This window comes from Ambystoma mexicanum, chromosome 3p (genome assembly GCF_040938575.1).
Source record: "Ambystoma mexicanum isolate Mex_15411 chromosome 3p, UKY_AmexF1_1, whole genome shotgun sequence".
Taxonomy (NCBI): Eukaryota; Metazoa; Chordata; class Amphibia; order Caudata; family Ambystomatidae; genus Ambystoma; species Ambystoma mexicanum.
In genome coordinates this window covers 863413232-863434034 of record NC_090925.1, presented here as the reverse complement: position 1 = coordinate 863434034, position 20803 = coordinate 863413232, and the positions used below count along the sequence as shown (strand labels likewise).

Sequence of the window (20803 nt, the reverse complement as noted above, 5' to 3'; positions counted from 1 at the left end):
CTTCATAAACAAGGTAACACATTGAAGCATAAATAAATTGATCATACAGGAGATTTCATACAACAAAGTACAGTGGTTGAGAATAATTATTGATACTAAGTGTAACTTCAAAGCAAACTATTATATTCCAAATTGAAGCAATTCACATCGACAATATTAGACAATATTAGAAAAGTGAATTGAGACTCACAGGGGAAGACAAACAAGCTTAATAATCTTAGGATTTAGTTCATAATTTCCTTTGGGCTGGTTGAGAATGGAATATAATTAAGATGCTTTAGTGGATGGGGAGTGCATTAAGAATTCTGTATATTTAGAAGGTATATTTTGGTAGCAGATAGGTAAAGCTTTGGTAACTGAGTTTACAAGGGCTGCATAACCTTTGTAATCAGCATTATTAAGATTGAATTGAATACAAAGTCAGAGTATTACATGGCTATATTATTCAGTAATGTATATTTAACCAGAAAAAATCCAGCAGAGAACCATCTTTGCAGCATATGATGTTTGGGTCTAAATGGTAAGAATGTATTAAACCATACAAAGGTGTTGATGGAATCTTGAGCAACAAAAGAGCAATTTAATAAGCAACTCCAAGCATTTTTCAAAAAATGTAGAAGAGGAAACGTCTTAATACCAGGCCATGTTAATGTTTGAAGAAAATGAGATATAGATAATGGTGCAATTAACTTAGATTCTAATGTAATCCAAGTTGGGACATCTATCATTTGAGAGATTATATTGAAACACAATGATTTGTAGTAATAGAAAATATCTGTGATATTAGGGAACATTTTGGGAATTTAACTTCTCCAATCGCATTCTATTTATTTGCTTTAAGTTTATTCAAAGCAATTTTTGGAGTTTTATTATTCCATAGAAAATTAGATAGCCGTTTATTTTTTTGAAGAACGTAGTTGGTAACAATAATGGAATAATTGAGAGAAAATAAAGGAAAATAGGTCCATGTGTCATTTTTATAGAATCTAGATGACCCCACCAGGATATATAAGAGGGGACCATTGATGAATTGAACAATCTATTATATCAATAATTATATTTTGATTTAGAGTAGAAGTAATATACTTAGATATAGGGCTACCTAAATATGTAATGGACGGAGGGCCCCATTTCATACCATATAAAGGAATATCAGACATTATGCAAGAATTAGTGAAAGTTAAGATTTCTGATTTATCAAAATTAAATTTATATCCCGAAACTTTAAAATATTGATCAATATTTGTCATTAACGCAGGGATAGATGTGGAAGGATCCGATATATAACAGCCTCCCTCCCTACCACCCTCCGTCTTGAGCCTGATATTAAGTTCTGGAAACTCCTCAAGACCTTCCTTTTCTCCTCTTCCTTCTCTCTCACCCTGCTAACTTAGCTCTCTGCTCTTCCCTCTCTCCCTCCTTCAATACAGCTCACTGACTGGTAAGCCTGGTGTACCCCAGAGTCTCCTAGGTCCCAGGCACCCCTGCCAGTCCAACTGCACTTGCCTCAGGGCCCTGCACCCCACCCACTCACTGCACTTGAAATAACCCCTGAGAGCTGCTCTCTCTGTACTTCCCCATTCTCCACTGACTGGGTGCACTTGGTCCCCTGCCCCTCCCTCGTCCTGCCTGTACTTGTACTAGAGATCTGCCTGTAGATCTTTCTGTCCTTCCTTGTCTTACCCCTTAATGTGCACTTGAAAAAAATGCAGAATCGCCGTCAGGCCTATTTGTTGTATCCTAAATGTTAAATGTACCATACCCACTTAATCTGCCTCTGCAGACTGTTATCGCTTCAGAAATTCAAGGGCTATGAGCGACTGTTTTTTTTTTCCCGTGCTCCCACCCACCTTGAGCGCTTTGAAACACTTGCCTGTGTATAGGCGCTTTATAAATGAACAATACAATACAATCAAGAAGAATATCATTAGCATAAGCAGAGAATTTTATTGAGATGCCCTTTATGGTAATTCCTTTGATATTAAATAAAGAACAAGACCTGTCATGTACTAACAGGTAGTCCCTACAATGCACTCCACTGGGATAGTTCATCCCATACATTCAATATTGAAAATTTCATCAATTACAATGATTCAAAAAAATGATATATATCAAAAACAATTTCAACCTCAACTGTGAGTGTCAGTTAATTATTCTCCGTCAAATGGATGTTCATACAGACAGATTTATTTAACATACATTTTTATGTCAAAAGGGCTATGCCATGGTATTCTCACCAACAATGTAACAGAAAAAATAAATAAATCAAGTGTAAAGTATAAAGTATATACACATTTTGTGTTCAAGTCAAAGAAATATTTTGCCAAACTCATCAAACAATAGTTGAAAGTAAAAATGATGTAAATGTGACTGATAATGTCTTAGTAAGGTCCATAACTCAATCTACTCCAGACATATAATACATATAGGAATGTTTTCTGATTCCTTACAGGTTTCTCAAGGGGCCATTTCCCCTAGTATCAGAAATATGCGCTGTTGATGGCATCTGATTGCATGTCCTATGTTGCTGTCTTGGTATGATCTGAGCCACTAGAGTCAGTCCACACTGTTGTGAATAAAAGTGCCTACGCGTTTCGGAATAAATCCTTCTTCAGGGCGGTTGTGGATATGTTGTAAAATTCAGTCAATCTCAAGACGTGTATCTGTAGATAACGCATAAAAATTGTGGTGGGTCAACACAAGTGAACATGGATCAAGGTACTAATTTGTTAATCCAAAATCCATTACAGGGAGGAAAATATGGTTGACTAGGAATCTTGAGTCGGATACTCGGAATCTTGAAAAGAAAACTAACCTTTTAAACCCAGAACATGGGCCAGCTCAATATCCCCCGGGGTAGTGGGAATTACAGGTGGTACCTTCAGAACAATAGAAATAACGCCACTCGAACATCATAAGCGGCAGCTTTATCCTTTGATATTATTATTGAAAGTAATCCTTTGAAGAAGAGGCTTTAAAGCCAAAATAAAAGTAATCGAGAAAGAGGGCATCACTAAGGGCAATTATTGTGAGAATGTAATAAAAAGTCTGGTAGAGGGTGAAGAGTATAAACGTTTAATGAAATAAGAGAATGTAGGACTAAACACATGCCTATTTAAAGATTCAAACACAAAAGGCCAGTAGACACAATCAAATGCTTTCTTACCATAAAGTGCAAGAAGAATAAGGGGATCAGATGAATTTTGTGCATGAGAAAGAACATTGAAAAGAAGTCTGGTATTGGAAGAAGCAGATCTTCCTTTAATAAAACTTGATTGATCTACATTAACAAGTTTAGGCATTATCCCTTCTAATCTATTACCAATAACGTTGCCCAAAATGTTTGATTCAGAATGTATTAGAGAAATTGGACAATCATTTTTAACATAAGAGGAGTCTTTGTCTGGTTTAGGGAATACAATGAATAGAGCTTCTGCAAATGTCCTGAATCCATCACCTTGTGAAACAAATTAATTAATATTTCATGGAGTTTGGGAGAAAGTATGTTTGAGAAGGAACGACAGAAATCAGTGTTATAACCATCTAGCCCAGGAGCCTTACCTGTCTTAAGAACCAGAATCATTTTTTTCTAATTTCTTGTAATGTATTAGGGGCATCTAAAACAGACAAATCCACTGGATTATCAGTAATGTTCTTATTATTATGTAAGAAACTAAGAATATCATTAAGTATAGTATGATCAGACAAATACGTCTGAGTAAAATTTGAAAAATGAACTATTCATTTGGTCAGTACAAGTAAGTCTAATGGCTTCTGGGCAATAATAGAAGTAATAATAGTTTTTTCATTTTTTTTGTGATATGAAGCTAATAACTTGCCAGTTTTATTAGACCCTCCATACAAACGTGGCTTTTTTAATATGAATAAAGCTTGCTCCTCTTTGTTGAGAACAAGTGTTAGTGTTTTAATGGGAATTGGGACTGTGCCTTGCACTTATTCTGTGGGACGCAGGCTAGTTCAGTCATGGCCATGCTCACCTGTTCTCTTTTTCTCTCACTACTGCACCGCTTTTGCCTCCCACCAAACTTTGGTTCCTCTGATGTTTCACTCCTCTGAGTTCTTGCCTCCACCCGTTAATGGTACATCTCCTCCCACTACACTTCACTGTTCCTCCTCTCTTTCCCTCCTTCAAACTATTCCTTTCCTCTTGCTACTCCTCCTCCACTGCTTTTACTCTCAAGTTAACTACTACTCTCCTCCTACCAATTACTACTCTCCTGCCACTACTACTCTTTCCACTAGCTACTTCTCCTCTCACTATTACTTCCTCCTCTCACAACTACTCTGCTCCCACCAACTACTCAAACATCCTTCTTACATCCTGTATCAAATATGCACACTAACACTGCAGAACCACCCTAGCCAATACGTCACCTGCTCCATCAATCTCTCCACAAGCCGCCGCTCCCTCCTTCTTCCTGCTGGTCTCTTTTTCATTATCCTCCTTCATCTCTGATCTCACTTGAAAAACCTACACTCCCTGCTTACTGTCCCTCATGTAAATTCCCCTCACTTTGCTTAGATTGGGTAACTACCCCTGGCCAATCTGACCCTGTCTTCCCCTGCCAGGGCGTGTATATGCAAGGGAAAGTCATCAAAAGGGGGATAAGCCCTGCCCACTTTTTATATGTGGGCTTACCACGTAGCACAGATGGTGACGTTGGAAGTCCATTGTCCCAGTTCATGTTTTGGGATATGTTCCTGTGGGGTATCCCTGTAAGTGTGGGGAAGGATGGTCCTTTCGGCCAGTTTCGCCCCTTGCGATCTAGGGGTTCTCTTGTTAATGGTGCATGCTTGTGGGTGTACTCTGCCGGTCTCCCCGGCTGGTCTCCCAATGTATCTTTTCACACTGTACTGGTGCACGGCAGCAGCGGCTGCATCCATCTTTCTGGTAGGTGTGCTGCAGTGATCTGGTCCCTGCAGCATGTGACTGTTCTTTGCGGCTCTTCTTTCTCATTCAGAGTGTGGTGCACCGATGTTAGGTCCCTTGTTTTGGCTTCTTGGTTGTCTTTCTGCCTCAATCTGGCGTTCTCTGAAAGGGAATACAAACACTGGTCAGCATACGAACCATGAGGCACGGATGAAGATACGGGTCTGCATACAAGCATGCTGGCACAAGGGACAATGGATAGGAAGTGGGGTATTTTTGTATTTGCTCTAAACTTCTTTTTCAGCCTTCCTCCTGCTTGCAGGGACTCCCACTCACTTTTGACGAGGTCAGGCTACTGGCCATGACACAAATTCTTGACTATCAAGTGAGCTGTCCTGTGTGACAATTGTAATTCCCACTGATTCCACTGCTAGCATTGCTCTGTGGTTAAATCCTTCAGTTATTATATACATGTGATCCTACGGGTATAAAGTGCATTCTTGCCCTTCCCTTACTCCATCTAAATTCTCCCTCACCCTCTCTTAACCCATTCCCTCTCCCGAACCTTTGCTAGGTTTCAAAGTTCCTGTTTTTTTCTTCATTGGTAGCATGTGCCATCAGTTGGCGCACAGACAACAGCTCGTCAATAATCCCTAATAAGATGAACATCTTCTAACCCACCAATCTCTTCATTGTATATGGCTATAGTCTCTCGCTACCTGCAATCCTCATCCTTCACATGCTTCAAGATACAAAGGAACATGCAGCAACCAACAGTGCTATTATTAAGGCATAGAATCAAATTAATAGGCTCACCTCATAGCAGCAACCCACTTAAACTAAGGAAATTGTTCCCATGACCTGGGATTCAGAGTCAAAGCTAACCTCATAAAGACCCCACTAAACCAGCAAAAGACTCATCGGAGATACAAATACTGTATATCCACTTTTAGAGACACTAAGTCCCTCGCGTCCATGGTACACAATTGACCCTGTTTTCTCTATACCAGTAAACCTCCTTGGCTGTGAAGACTGCACTGGTTGGTGTCTTCCTTTCCTAAGGCTGGCGGTACAGACATGCTGTATCCAGGGGCTGCCTGCTAATATCCCCATGTACAACACTGTATATGAATGTAGCATTATATGGTTATGGTTCATCTGGCCTCAGAGTTTCATGGCAAGAGATTCAGATCTGAATACGGCTAATTTTGTGATTAGTATCCAGCATTTGCTACTGTTATATATCTTTGGGAAAGGGTCCCTGAATGAGGAACACAACACTGAACTGTAGACCCACTGCGAGGAGGCCATGCTGGAACTTGCAATGTTTGAAGAGTCATTTTGAAGATAAGTCTTTGCCCCAGTGGCTGCCATACCCAGTCTTCCTAGCCACCATTCGGATGAAACTCAGTGCTATGTTATGTATCGATCAGACTTGTTGAAGCCTCATATAATGTGCCCGCAAGCACACTTTGCTTGCCACACTGCTAAGTGAATCCCGACAAAGAGGTGAAAACACCAGAACAGAGACGCCTGATAGCTAACAGGATTTGACACCTAACAATAGTGAAGACAACAAATGATAAAATGAAGAACTGCTATAAATGGAACTCCCTTCCCTCTGAGGAGTGTGTCCCTACTTGAGAGCTGTCCCTGGGCTCATCCTGCAACCTTTCACCACCAGTGCTATGCCTCTCTCTGACCCATGTGCGTCTTAACTTTTCAGCACTTCACCTTAAGCACTGTTGAAGCCACACCTGCAGCTTCTCTACGTCATTACTGTGAATCATCAGAACACCCTGGAGGGCTGCACTTTGGTAACATCTGACCCACACTGTGAACAATGATGTTCTGCCTCCAACCGGGCACATTTAAAGTTCTCTTATCGCAATTGCCCCGGATTTTGACTGTCCTTCCTGAGCAGTCCACAGAGTCTTCAGAAGTGCTAGGTGCCCAAGTGTTTGGCAGAGCTCCTGAATCCGCCTGAAGGACGACTGTGAGAGCAAGTCCTATTCCCCCATTCTAATTGAAAAGCATCTGGGCATTATCTTGGATCATAAATTATCCTTAAAATGTCAAGTTGCTTCATTCAGGAAAATCTCTTTTTCCCTTATCATTTGTTGCCTCACCCCTGGACTTTAAAAGCAGCATTTATCCAGGCATTTCAAACTCCCTAATACTTCGATTGCAAAGGCCAGCACCGTGCTGAAATTAAGAAAAAAAGATCAAAGATCGCATTACTCCAGCATAGCTGTCTCTGCACTGGCTTCTGATAAAAAGAAAAAATTGATTACTTTTCAAAGTATGTACCTTGACTTTGAAAGTCTATAACTGACAAACATCTCCCTCTCTCTAATAGACGTAGGCCCTAAACCGATTTTCAGGAAGCATTTAAAAACTTTCCTTTTTAATCTTCTTTAAGTCCCAGTGTTAAAAGATCAAACCTTCAATATCTCATCCTACCTATAGTTTCTTTATAGCCTTTGGGTGACCGCTGCCCTCAGTGAAAACCCCTCTAACATAACACATTGGCCATCTCCCGTACACCCGATCAGAAATGGTTCAATCTTCCCTATTTAGTCTAAGGGATAGTTGCGCTAAAATTGAAAGGGAATAGAATAATCCTACCGATTTCCCCAGGACCCACATGGAAGAGCCTAAACTGTAGCAAGCCACAGTGAAATGAAATCAAACATGTCACCGCAATCCATCTGAATCCTGTGGTTAGAACCCTACGAATGCTCGCACCTACAAACATGAGGTTTTATTTGAGCTTACTTAAGATTTTGCCACCTTCAAAACGATATAGCGTTCACTTTATTAACTCTAGTGCAGACATTCCTTTGATTAAAAGCATTAAAGGGTTACCCTGTATTTTGGCCACCCAACAACCCTCCGAAATGTGCGGTCTTGATTTATCTACAAGCAGGTTAAATAAGGAGATCCCAAGGGAACACAGTTTAGGACACAATGGCCGTCATACTTTAGACATCATCTTCGTAGGTAGGCAATGAATTTATAAAGTGCAAACCTAGATGGGAAGCAACATAGATGTACATAAGGGACAGTGGCAAGTTCTTCTTTGAGTATGGTCTTCAGGTCCTTGGAGTGTAAGGTGGAGGCAGACAGTCTTATATGTGCAGTTATTTTGATTCAGAGACCGGGCGCCTAGAAGGAAAGGGCCTGTTTCCTATTTTTTCCCCCTCTTGTAGTCTGGCGATGTCCTCGTTTCTTTACCAGGTAGAGTGGAGTTTTGGTTGTAACTGCTTTGTAGCTCGTGCAGGCTGTCCTGGACAGGCCTGCTTGAGTGGTTAGTCTGCACAGCTTCTTGAGTATGGGGTTGATATGCTTGATTTTCTTAGTCTTGTGATAAGTCGTGCCGAAGCATGATGGGCAGCTGTCACTGGGGCCGTTGTGGCATCTGGGGTCACTGCAACTAGGGTGTTATCACTTTCCTAGTAGGAAGCCTCCTGCCTATCCGAAATGGTCCATTTCCATCCAGTGGAATGCCAGCACTGCCACTCATACCCAATCCCAGTGGGTGCTTGGCAGGGTTCTTAGCTCGCATCTCTTTACTCTCTACATTGCCTCGCTCAGCAACCTGATCTCTTCCTTTGGTTTCTCCTCCTGCCTGTTAGAAGATAACACCCCAAATCTTTTTCACTCAGTTCTTCCAACATTGACATCATCTAACTCCCAGCACTGTGCCCTTTCTCCGCCCACTGCTATTCTTTCCCACTTATCCCATCACACCATCCCACAAAGCTCACAAACTTAGGGTCCCCTTTCACAGCCAACTAAAGTGCCAACAATTCATTAAGTTGATTGCCAAAGCTGCTAAGGTAAATCTTTTGAATATCCACAAGATTTTCTCACTAGTTACCACTCTACTAAAACCTTGATTTCCACTCTTGTCCTCCTTGGCTACCTTAAAACCTGCCCTAGCCTCCTCCTTGACCTATGCCTTTATACTTTTTCTTCCATTCAATAAAATACGTAACTTTGCAAACTCCCATATTCTTCTCCTACCTCTGACCACCGCCTTCACACCTGTTTGCCACCAGTGCAACACTGGTTCCTCTTCAAATTCCGCCACCTTTATTTATTTAAATGCATTCATGGACCCCTCCCCCATCCCTGGCCAACTCTATCATCCTCCACGTCCCACCTCAAACCCTGTGATCAGAAACCCTGATCAATCTCATACTTTCCCAAACCCTCTCCTGCACTGCACCCCAGTTACCCCCAAGGCCTCCCCTTTGTCGCTGCATCAGGTTCAACCCACTCACACTATTCACTTTGGTGCTGACATTGCCGGGTCTGTAATGGGAGGGTATCTGCTGCCCAAAGGAGGAGGGTAGCCCAAGAAATGCAGACTTGCTTTCAATGCCTTCTCCAAGACGGCTAGAGGGCTCACACTCAGATCAGGGGCTGCTCAATTGGTTAACACACATAATGCTGCAGTCCTTACGATTCTCAGGGCGTATTAGCCTATTGGCAGGCAGATGGATCCCCATTGAAGCTCCAAGAAAACTCAACCATCTTGGACCCTGCTCATATCTGCCCACTGCTGTAGGCCAATTTCAAGTTTCTCATTAGAAGCTAAAATCGTATCTAGAGATGTCACCACAAAGCAAACATTCACTGAAGATCTCTTTGAAGTCTGCCAGTCCAATTGCAGACTTGCTAGGCGACAGACTACTCGCTAAACAAATCTCGGAGGAACTCCTGCATATAATGACAACCAACATGCAGCAATAATCCTCCAGGTCTGATTGGTTGCAGACAGCACAGGAGCCAAAACATCCTTCTACACCAACTCCAAAAAACGGGACGGCCCCTAATTCTATGAAATCTTGCCTACGGGACTTCCGAACGCAAGTACAGATTAGCCACTCCTTAACCACACCCCAACTGATATCCTCTACCTCAAGTGTTGCCACTCTCCCCAGTAGCTCTTTAACATGCATGCAAAACCACTTGTTGGCACGCTTATCGATGAGCACCATGCCTGTACGGATGTGCAGGCCTGACACACATGTGGTGATCTGCTAACGGATAGGCACGAGCCACCAGCAGGACATATCACTGTTATAGACCTAAAGCAACATCTGAGTGCTGCTTAAACGTAGATATCTCAACGGTTTGAACTCTATAGCCCTGATTTTTGCCACAAGTGCCCCTAGGCAAGTCTCACGTTTCCCCAGTTAATTTTCCCCAGCCACCCCAAACATCCTACCGCTTAACTGGTCTCAGGCCTGGAACCTGATTCTTATGGTTGAACCACACTATCATTCTCCTCCCAGATTAACTCAACCTACAATTTCCACTTTTGCTTCTACTGTTCTTTGATCACATACTCAAAGCTGACTTCATTGTAATTGGTTCTTTATAACGCGCTTAATTCCCAGAGGTTTCTAAGCGCAGACCCAGGGATCGAACCTGCTTTGCACTGCATCGTCTTGCTTCCAAGGCGAGGGCGTTGCCCCTGAGCTATCTTCCCGAGGCTGGCAGGCTGCAGGCTTGGCAACTTGATTACTCCTCAGCACAGAGACAATACTTAGGCTGGCTCCCTAGGCAAGAAAGAAGTGCTTTTACATTTCTATTCCCAAATGAAGGGGGGGGGTGGGAGGGACAGGCCCTAAATGCTCAATGAAATTGGCTACATACTATACCCCTGCCAGGAACTCTGGGTCGCCTAATAAAGATGCACTAAGCCCGTCTAACATATAGCAGAGCCTCCTGCAGAGGAAAAATGCTCAGCGTGTTCTGGCCACATCCATGGAACAATCTACCCCTGGACCTTTACAAATGGATGAAGGCACTGAACCTGCAACATTTTGGGTCTAATTGACCTGATAACATTTCATCGAATTTATTTGACTTTTTCGCTCTAAAATGCGGGGGAGACGCCCCACACCCCCTTCCCCACTCTCCCTCAACCTAATCTATACCCTTACCAACCCCATATATAAATATTTAATACAATTTGACTGAAAAAAGGTAAACAAAATTCGGTCAAATGGGTTTTTGAGTCAATTATGCTAATATCGCTGCAACCTTGTTCCCGTGAATAAGACTAGACATCACCCATAGTTGTTAACATTAACGTTATTAATTAGGCTTGTGGTATGCAGCTAATACAAATAAATTGAGGTCTGGAAGAAGGCAAAAAGAGACAATGGGATATTGATGTCTAATCGACAAAAGAAAAGGCGAGGTGCAGGAGATAACGTCAAGAAAAGAAAATGGAGCGAGTAGGCGGGGAGGAGGAAAACTGGGCGGTTGAAAAAAGTTTGTTGTAGGGAAAGGGACAAAATGGAGGTATTTAACATGTATTGTCAAAGGGATGAGCGGGAATATGGCGGGTGACCTGATTCCATATTTTTAGGGGCATCGTTCTGCTGATGCACTCGGTACATCTGGATAGAGATGAATTGTCTGCAATATTCAGCTGAACCACCAGAGGGCAAGAGCCCCTTATTCTGAGAGCCTCCCCAGCGTCAGTCACACCCCTCCCCCCAATGCCTTCTTCCTACCAGTTTCCTCCTTCACTTCCCTCCTCTTTCCTACCCTTTAACGTTCCTTCTTGTATTATCTTCACCTTTTCTGCTTCCTCACTCACTTTTTCCTCCCCGCCAAGTTCCCAATTTCTTCTCGCCATCCCTTTTTTGTACCTCATTTCACTCCCTCCTTGTTTCCTCTTTACCACGTGATTACTTCTTCTGTCCCCCCAAATCCATTCTGCACGTCCAATCGAAAGAAAAGCACTGAACGACCCCCTAATTCTGTGTCACTTTTAAGATGTGTGCGTTTAACGTTGGCAGACCGTCATCACTAATTTCCCTGTAGACTGCGTCACAGCAGCGACTCACAAACAGCAATCATTTTTTTTTTATTTTTTTATTGTGGTATAAACCAAACATGTTTTTTTCACAAATACAGATAAGAAGCTTTCAAGTAATACATTTACAATTTTACATCTCATATTTAACTCAATAAAAAGGAAGCATATTTCTTCAATTTCTTATCTTCACTGCTTCTATCTAAATGAATAAATAAACATTTTTAATTTCAAATGAAACCGGTCTGTTTTACAACTCTAACCACATTTATGGTCAGCGCCCTTTCGTGGCCTGAAGTCATTCTTACCCAAAAGTCCTCTGATGACAACCAATCGCTTGAGCATACAAAGCGTCCCAGATGTTTCTTTCGCACCTCCCATATACCTTCACAAAATCTTAATAAATGCTCCAATGACTGATCTTTTGGATCCTGACATTTTGGACATAAATGTCTACTACTTTCACCCCAACCCCAGCGGGCAAGGACTGATCCTGTGCGTATCAAACCCAAACGAAGTCTGAGAAAGTTTTGCCTCCCTTTTGCATCCGGGAATTTTATCAAATAGTTGGCTAAGGAACTAACAGGGTAATTCATAGAATTTCGCAGAAAAGTGTCGCAAGCGGCTGGCGCAGAGTGTCCGCGTGCGATTGTCTGCGCCAGGCACGTGCGCTAAAACCGATTTCCGCGCACAGCGTATTCATGGATTTTAGGCTCCCAAACCAGCCGTGGCGCAGAGTATCGCAGCGACCCTGCAGCAGCGCCAGTAACGCCCCCAAGAACGCCCTCGCGCAAGGAAAAGCCATCAAAATCGCTAAATCATCGCAAAGGGCTGCGCTAACCCTGGACCAGTTTACAGGGCTGCCAAACAAGGAACGCAAAGCGGGTAACGTTCATATCAGGGGTACGCGGGAAGTTTTACACGCGATTAGCCAGGGTACGTGTATTACAGGGGTACGCGGGAAGTTTAATACGCGATTGGCCAGGGTACGTGTATTAGAGGGGTACGCGTGAAGTTTTACACGCGATTAGGCAGGGCACGTGTATTACAGGGGTACGCGGGAATTATCACACGCGATTTTGCTGGGTAGGTGTATTACAGGGGTACACGGGAAGTTTTACACGCGATTTGGCTGGGTACGTGTATTACAGGGGTGCGCTGGAATTATCACACGCGATTTGGCCAGGTACGTGTATTACAGGGGTGCGCGGGAATTATCACACGCGATTTGGCTGGGTACGTGTATTACAGGGGTGCGCGGGAATTATCACACGCGATTTGGCTGGGTACGTGTATTACAGGGTGCGCGGGAAGTTACACACGCGATTTGGCTGGGTACGTGTATTACAGGGGTGCGTGGGAAGTTACACACGCGATTAGGCTGGGTGGGTCCTCACAGGTGTTCCCTGTACACCCTCCACGGCCCCTGCAGGCAGCCCACAAAACAGGGGACTACCCTGCACACCTGCTCATGTCCCCCTGCACCCCCAGCCACCAGGGGCAGCCTCCACCAGGCCCCCACTCATGTCTCCCATCACCCCCACCCCCCAGCCACCAGGGTCACCCTCCACCAGGCCCCCACTCATGTCTCCCACCACCCCCACACCCCAGCAGTGCAGGGTCACCCTCCACCAGGCCCCCACTCATGTCACCCACCACCCCCACACCCCAGCAGTGCAGGGTCACCCTCCACCAGGCCCCCACTCATGTCACCCACCACCCCCACCCCCCAGCCACCAGGGGCACCCTCCACCAGGCCCCCACTCATGTCTCCCACCACCCCCAAACCCCAGCAGTGCAGGGTCACCCTCCACCAGGCCCCCACTCATGTCACCCACCACCCCCAGCCACCAGGGGCACCCTCCACCAGGCCCCCACTCATGTCTCCCACCACCCCACCCCCCAGCCACCAGGGGCAGCCTCCACCAGGCCCCCACTCATGTCTCCCACCACCCCCACCCCCAGCCACCAGAGGCAGCCTCCACCAGGCCCCCACTCATGTCTCCCACCACCCCCACCCCCCAGCAGTGCAGGGGCAGCCTCCACCAGGCCCCCACCCATGTCTCCCACCACCCCCACCCCGCAGCAGTGCAGGGGCAGCCCCCACCAGGCCCCCACTCATGTCCCCTATCACCCCCACCCCCCCAGTCACCAGGGGCAGCCCCCACCAGGCCCCCACTCATGTCTCCCACCACCCCCAAACCCCAGCAGTGCAGGGTCACCCTCCACCAGGCCCCCACTCATGTCTCCCACCACCCCCACCCCCCAGCCACCAGGGGCAGCCTCCACCAGGCCCCCACTCATGTCTCCCACCACCCCCACACCCCAGCAGTGCAGGGTCACCCTCCACCAGGCCCCCACTCATGTCACCCACCACCCCCACACCCCAGCAGTGCAGGGTCACCCTCCACCAGGCCCCCACTCATGTCACCCACCACCCCCACCCCCCAGCCACCAGGGGCACCCTCCACCAGGCCCCCACTCATGTCTCCCACCACCCCCACCCCCCAGCCACCAGGGTCACCCTCCACCAGGCCCCCACTCATGTCTCCCACCACCCCCACCCCCCAGCAGTGCAGGGGCAGCAGGCAGTCAGGCAGCAGCAGGTGGGAGTGCTCGGGCTCTGGGGGGCAGTAGTTCGGCCTTCCGGGCAGGAGCGTGGTATTCCGTGTGCGTACGCGTGGCCAGCTTGGTAGGGAGTGATTTTGCACGTGAAAATCCTGCACGTCAGCGTGAAAACTGAGGAAAGGCCCTCAGCGCGTAAGCACGTCTGTGACGTGACCCGCACAGGTGTTTCCCACACAGCACGTGATGACAGAGCACACGTGGAAAGACTGCACGTCAGAGTGTAATTGCGTGTGATTGGTGGAAATGGCCCTACACGCAGAAGTGACAAAGCGTGTGATTGGTGGAAATGGCCCTACACGCAGAAGTGACAAAGCGTGTGATTGGTGGAAATGGCCCTACACGCAGAAGTGACAAAGCGTGTGATTGGTGGAAATGGCCCTACACGCAGAAGTGACAAAGCGTGTAATTGGTGGAAATGGCCCTACACGCAGAAGTGACAAAGCATGGAATAGGTGGAAATGGCCCTAGCGCGTACACGCCGCGTAAGTGACGCTGGACGTGTGGGCCTGTATAAAAGGTACGTGTAGAACACGTTTTCCTTATACGTGCTTTTCGTGGAGAGCGAGTGGGTGAATTCTGTACTTCTTGTCGTTTCACACGCGATTTACTTCACGGCGTTTCAAGTTCGTATTCCCTGTTACCTCTGACAGCTTTTTCTCTTTTTTCTCTTTTACTGGTTTACCTGGGCCTGTTCCCTCAAACAGTGTTCCCTTCTACTGTTGTCCTGTCTCCTCAGACAGCGGACAAATCATCTTTTGGCGGGGGTGTTGCCAACCAAACGTGCTCCTTTTACACGCTCGTTTACCAGGCAGACGGTGAGTCACGCACGTATCTAACATCTGTGCTTGCCCCGTGTGTAGCCTACCCCTTCAGAGGTCATTCTAGGCTGCGTGTGACACGCATACGTTCATTCTTGTGTTACTGGGTGCCACAGCGTAGTGCAGGTTTTTCTTTCTGCACACGTGGTCTAGGAGGGGTTGCGTGCACGTCATCTCCCTTTTTTGGGCCTCCTGTGCGTTGCGTGACCCGTCATCTTTCCCCAGGGGTTACATTCAGCCTTGCTAGAGCACTAGGGTACAATTACCATCTGGTACCCAACCCCTTTGACCCCCAATTGCCCAGGACAATAGTCTACATCCACTCCCATACGCACATTAACATCAGTGCCATGGCTGGGAGGCGAGGATTCCGTAAGGGTGGCAAAGGTGGAAGAGCCACAAGTGGTGGCCGTGGTGGATCCGGTAGGGGACGTGGTCGTAACTTGCAGGGTGAGCCTGTCCCCCCATGTGTGGAGGACCAGTCACGGGCACCCACAATCCCCCCCCCTTCTCCCCCTCCCATTGAGGCTGATGTGGCTGACACCATCCATGCTCAGCCCTTGTTGGACCAGCCCATTGTGGCACCAGACCTGGCTGACTCCATGGCTGACTTCCAGGTCAGCAGGGCTACGACACGTGCGCTGGTGCACGTTGATGCCATCATGCCACGTGGATCTGGGGCAGCAAGGTCATCTGCTGCACCAAGGAGGCAGGGCGGAGAGGCTGCAGGGGCAGCTACGGCTCCATCCACCCCAGCCCTCACACACCCAGCCATGACAGTGTCGGTCCTAGTCCATGCTGCTGACATTCCCCGACACCATCACACTAGAGCCAATGCCTGCACCAACTCCCATGCTGAGTGTGCAATCCCACACTCCTGATACAGAGTCCACCAGGGCTCCTGCCCCTAGTGTCCAGAGCGGCGCAGGACACTCAGGATCACCACCACCTTCCAAGCGGAAGAGGAAGAGTGCTCGTCCGGCACAGGCTGATGCCCCAGACACGGCTACACAGTCCGGCCCGTCCAGGAAGCCCAGCTTCACGGATGACGAACTGAATGCACTTGTCGAGTATGTGTCCGGACATGACAACGAGATGGTCATTGTTGCAGGATCCAAGACCACACCTGCACAACGCCAGGCACACTGGCAGACCGTTGCGGACATCGTAAGTGCCCTTGGAATCGTGAGGCGCACAGCCAATGATTGCTATAAGCGCTGGAATGACCTAAAGCGCAGGGCAAAGAGTAAGCTGGCCTCAAGTCATGCCGCAACTCTAGTGACTGGAGGTGGGTCTCCAGTAGTAGACATGGAACTCACTCCACATGAGTCAGTCGCTGGGACCTACGTCACGGAGGAACAGATCCAAGGCGTGGGAGATCTGGCTGATTACGAGGCATTGTCCGGTGAGTGCACATGCATGTGTGTGTCATCCATGTGCATGGTGTGTGTGTGAGGGCTTCTGTTCGGGTGCCAGGTGAGAGTGTGTGCGCCTGAGTCGTATGGGTCAGCCATGTGCTTCATGCAATCCTTCCTGCGCAGCTGCATTTGGCCATAGCAGTATCCCTTCTGCCAACAGTAGACATCTAGCACAACTGCACGCCAGTTGCCCTTGAAGTGTCACCTTGACACAACATATTTGCTTCTTATTCACTGTTCATTCAGTCAGTTTGTTTGCATTCCACCACTTTCACTAGGCATGTCGCTGTCCACTAGTCACATGTCTGACATGGGTATGGTAAAGTGGAGTGACTTTGTTACCTGGATATCATTTGTACACACATGTCCCTGTGCAATTTGACCATTTCAGACTGGCAGCTCCAGGTGAAAAATCTGACCTGTTAGAATTTGAAAAGCAATTACATGCGGGAACTGGACTGAATGAATAGGTGCTGCCCTCCTCTCCATCTTCACTCAATAGCAATGGTACATGCCATCTGTGTGATGGCATGTGTGTTTCACCTGCCAATCACAGGCCAATGTGTGATGCCACTGCCAGGCAGCATGCAGAAAATGTGTTCATCTTCCATCTTGGTGTCATCAGTGTGTGCCATTTGCCTGCACTTCATACGCAGTGAGGGTGCATGCATGGGAGGGTTTTAGTCATGTGGGACATGTGTCAATCAAGTACTGGTTCTCTTGCTTCTCAGCCCTCAATGTGTGCCATGGTGCTAATGCCTGTTTCCATTTCTTGGTTTTCATGTCTTTGCAGGGGAAGACGCACCTGATACTGCTGGGGTTGTGGAGATGGTGCAGACCCAGGAGGTGTCCCAGGGCCGACCAACCACCAGTGAGGGACGTGGTGTGGTGGTGGGGGAGAACCTACAAGTGCTGCAGGTCGTGCTCTCAAGGGGTGTCTCTGGCTGCACCTCCCCCGAGCTGTACTCAGGTGTTGATTCGGATGAGACCTACGTGCCGTCGCAGGTGAGTGTTCCAGGGAGGGATTCTGTTCTGTCTCACCCACCTGCACCAGGGTCAGTACCCTCCATGGGGATGTCAGTGTTGGCAGCTACGCCTTCGGTGGTTACGGATGCAGGGTCACACTCCGCGACATCTGATCCTGTTCCTGGGCCAGCAGATCAGAGGGGGAATGCAGTCCTGCAGCCTCAGGCAGTGCCGGCACAGCAAGGCGCAGTTCGCCTTGCCCCAGACAGGTGTGGTGCCCGCCGACGTGGTGGCCGTACGCCACCCGGCAATACCGCATGGGAGCAATCCATTTACGGTATGGCTACCCAACAGGCTGCATCATCCGAGATGATGGCTCAGGCCATGGATAGGGTGGCCACTTCCATTGTCCCCCCAGAAAGGCTGATGGAGCGACTAGAGCAGGCAACCGACTCCATCTGCCAGTCACACAGGGAGGACATGTTGGGGTCCAACAGGGACAGGCGGGCGGCACTGGCGACTCTGCAGGAGGCCATCTCCATTGAGTCCCAGGGCCACAGGGAAGCCCTGAGGCAGGAGCTCCTTCACCTCAGGACGACTCTTGTTGAGCTTGAGGCTTCAATACACCAAAGGACAGAACAGCAGCTGGAGCGTCTCACCCGTACGCTCTCAGCTGAGATGCAGGCAACGAGGGCGGAGGTCCGGGCATCCCGTGAGTTGTTGCATGGGGACCTCCGCACACTCATCCTCCAGAACCAGACCTACCACACCCGCATGCTTGCAGCCATGGAGGAGCAGACTAGGGCCTTGCGTGGGCTGCCTCCCATAGTGCAACCACCTCCGGATGCAGCTGCACAGGGTGATAATAGCGACAGCAGTGATACTCCCACAATAGGGTAGCCGTGTGGGCCATGAGCCCATGGAGGTGTTTTATCTTCCCAGGATCCACGCAGGTGGGTTCTGGTGTGCATCCTGTCCTCGGACCTCCTGGGTGGCCTCCCCAACCCCCCCCCGGGCCCATCAATGGCCATTTTTGATTGTTTCCTATTTTTATTTTTATTTTGATTTCTTTTATTCCCAATTTTTTTGGGAGGATCTGTTGGCTTCGATCTGTTGGCTTCCGTGGTTCCTGTGGGCATACGCTGCATTGTGGCTGGGCACATGCAGGCTTGTAATGTATTTGGTTCAGATGTTTGGGTTTGAGTCACACACACCCCTCCTGCTTCCCGTTTCCATGGGCTTGCAAAGGGTGTGCCCAAGTGACAGTGAATTACACAGTGACGTTGGACTCCCATGAGCTGTGTGGCCAGTCTGTAGTCAATACTGTGTATACATTCATAGTGCATATTGCTGTTGTGTTGTACACTGCATGTTGCATTGATGTGTAACTCTTCTTCTGTGTCTACCTCCCAATTTGCAGGTCCCTTCCTCATGTCCACACAAGGACCTCTAGTCTGGAGATGGGGACCATGTTGGCAGCAGTGCACCTACAACTCTACATGGCGACAACACTGCACAGTTGGTAGTGGTGGGAGTGCAGGCATTTCCAGGTGGTGAGACTACTAATATGTAACATTTGTGATGTCATGTTAATGGTACTACGTGCTCAAGTATGTTGTTGGTCCGGCATTGCTGTGAGCATTTCAGGTGTTGCAGGTTTCTAATAGTGCCACTGTACATAGTGAGACTGATGTCATGTTGTGGGGATTACTTTGTTTACCTGCAATTAGCATGACATGGCACGGTGTGTCGTGTGGCGGTGCTGGGGTTGGGTTGGCTGACATGGCACTGTCCTCTTGTTGCATTTTGCAAGTGGGTATTCATTTTAGCTGCTTCAATGTGTAACTTCACAAAACTGCATTGGTGGTGTCTGTGTGGGTAGGGATGCACACATTGTGACACTTCCAGGTGAACAATCTCAGGCTGACATGGTATTCCCGGTTCATTCTCCAGACATTCAGGATCAGTGTCAGGTTGAGTCATCATTGATTGTCAGATGGAATGTGCCAGGGCAGTGTGCACTCCACAGGGGTGTGATTTCTATGTGAAGTAATTAGCCACTAGCTGTGTACGGGCTGCCTCCCCCCGTGCCCTTTCCCCTCCCATGCGCAGCGGCTGTGCATGTGGTTGGGGATGTGGGGCCACCACCATGTCCACGGCCAGGCCCCGGCGTGTTGCAACGTTGTGCAGGACACATGCTGCCACTATGATCCTGCACACTACTGGGGGAGCGTATAACAGCTGCCCGCCAGAACGGTCAAGGGAGCGAAAGCGTGACTTTAGCACTCCGAATGTGCGCTCCACTATGCCCCTGGTTGTAATGTGGGCTGTGTTATATCTTACCTCGGGTGGCGTGGTGGGGTTCCGAATTGGCTCATCATGTGGGGGCTGAGAGGGTAGGCACTGTCCCCTGTGGAGGTGGTGATTGGTATCATTGGTGGGGTTGTGACCTTGCTCAGTATCCAACATGCATGCATGTGCAGTGGCATACATACTCACCAAGCAGCCATGTATCGCCATGCCGCCCAGCTTCTAGGTCCCGGCTTAGGGTGGACATTCGGTAAATGAAGCTGTCGTGGGTGGAGCCGGGATAGTTGGCATATACTGAGGTGATGATTCCCTTGGCATTACATGCTACCTGCACGTTGATGGAATGCCAGTGCTTGCGGTTCCTATAGATGTGCTCAGATGCCCTGGGGGGGACGTAGAGCCACATGGGTGCAGTCGATGGCACCTAGCACTTTGGGGAATCGTGCCACAGCGTAAAAATCCAGGGCGGCAGCATGCCTTTCTGCAGGTGTTCTGGGCAGGTATATGTGCCTGCGGACTGATGGGCGTGCAGTCATGATGTTCAAGACCTGGTGTAGGCAGCGTGACTGGGTGGCCTGTGACACCCCACCCACTATGGCACTTGTCCGCTGAAATGATCCAGTGGCTAAGAAGTGCAGTACATTGAGGACCTTCTCCAGGGGGCTGAGTGCTTGGGAGCACAGGGTGGGTGATGTGAGGTCATCCTCCCACTCACTCACCAGGTCCAGTATGATGTGTGGTGGAAACCTGTACCTCCCATACACCTGGTCATCAGGCATCCCGAAAAGGCTGGTTCTGGGTGTGAATATTCTGGCCCTGACTATCCTCCTCCTCCTCCTTTGGTAGCCCACTGCCACTGCTGCTAGAAACGGTATGTTCATCCTGGCGTCTGAGCTTGTTATTGTTAAAGTCCGCAATTTTATGCTTT

At 47.9% G+C, this 20803-nt stretch overlaps 1 protein-coding gene across 2 annotated transcripts in view; it reads left to right on the top strand.

The window, feature by feature from the left end:
- MAZ (MYC associated zinc finger protein) overlaps positions 1-20803 on the top strand; it is a 202895-nt gene that overhangs the window by 59305 nt on the left and 122787 nt on the right. The gene's annotated exons all lie outside the window — the stretch shown is intronic.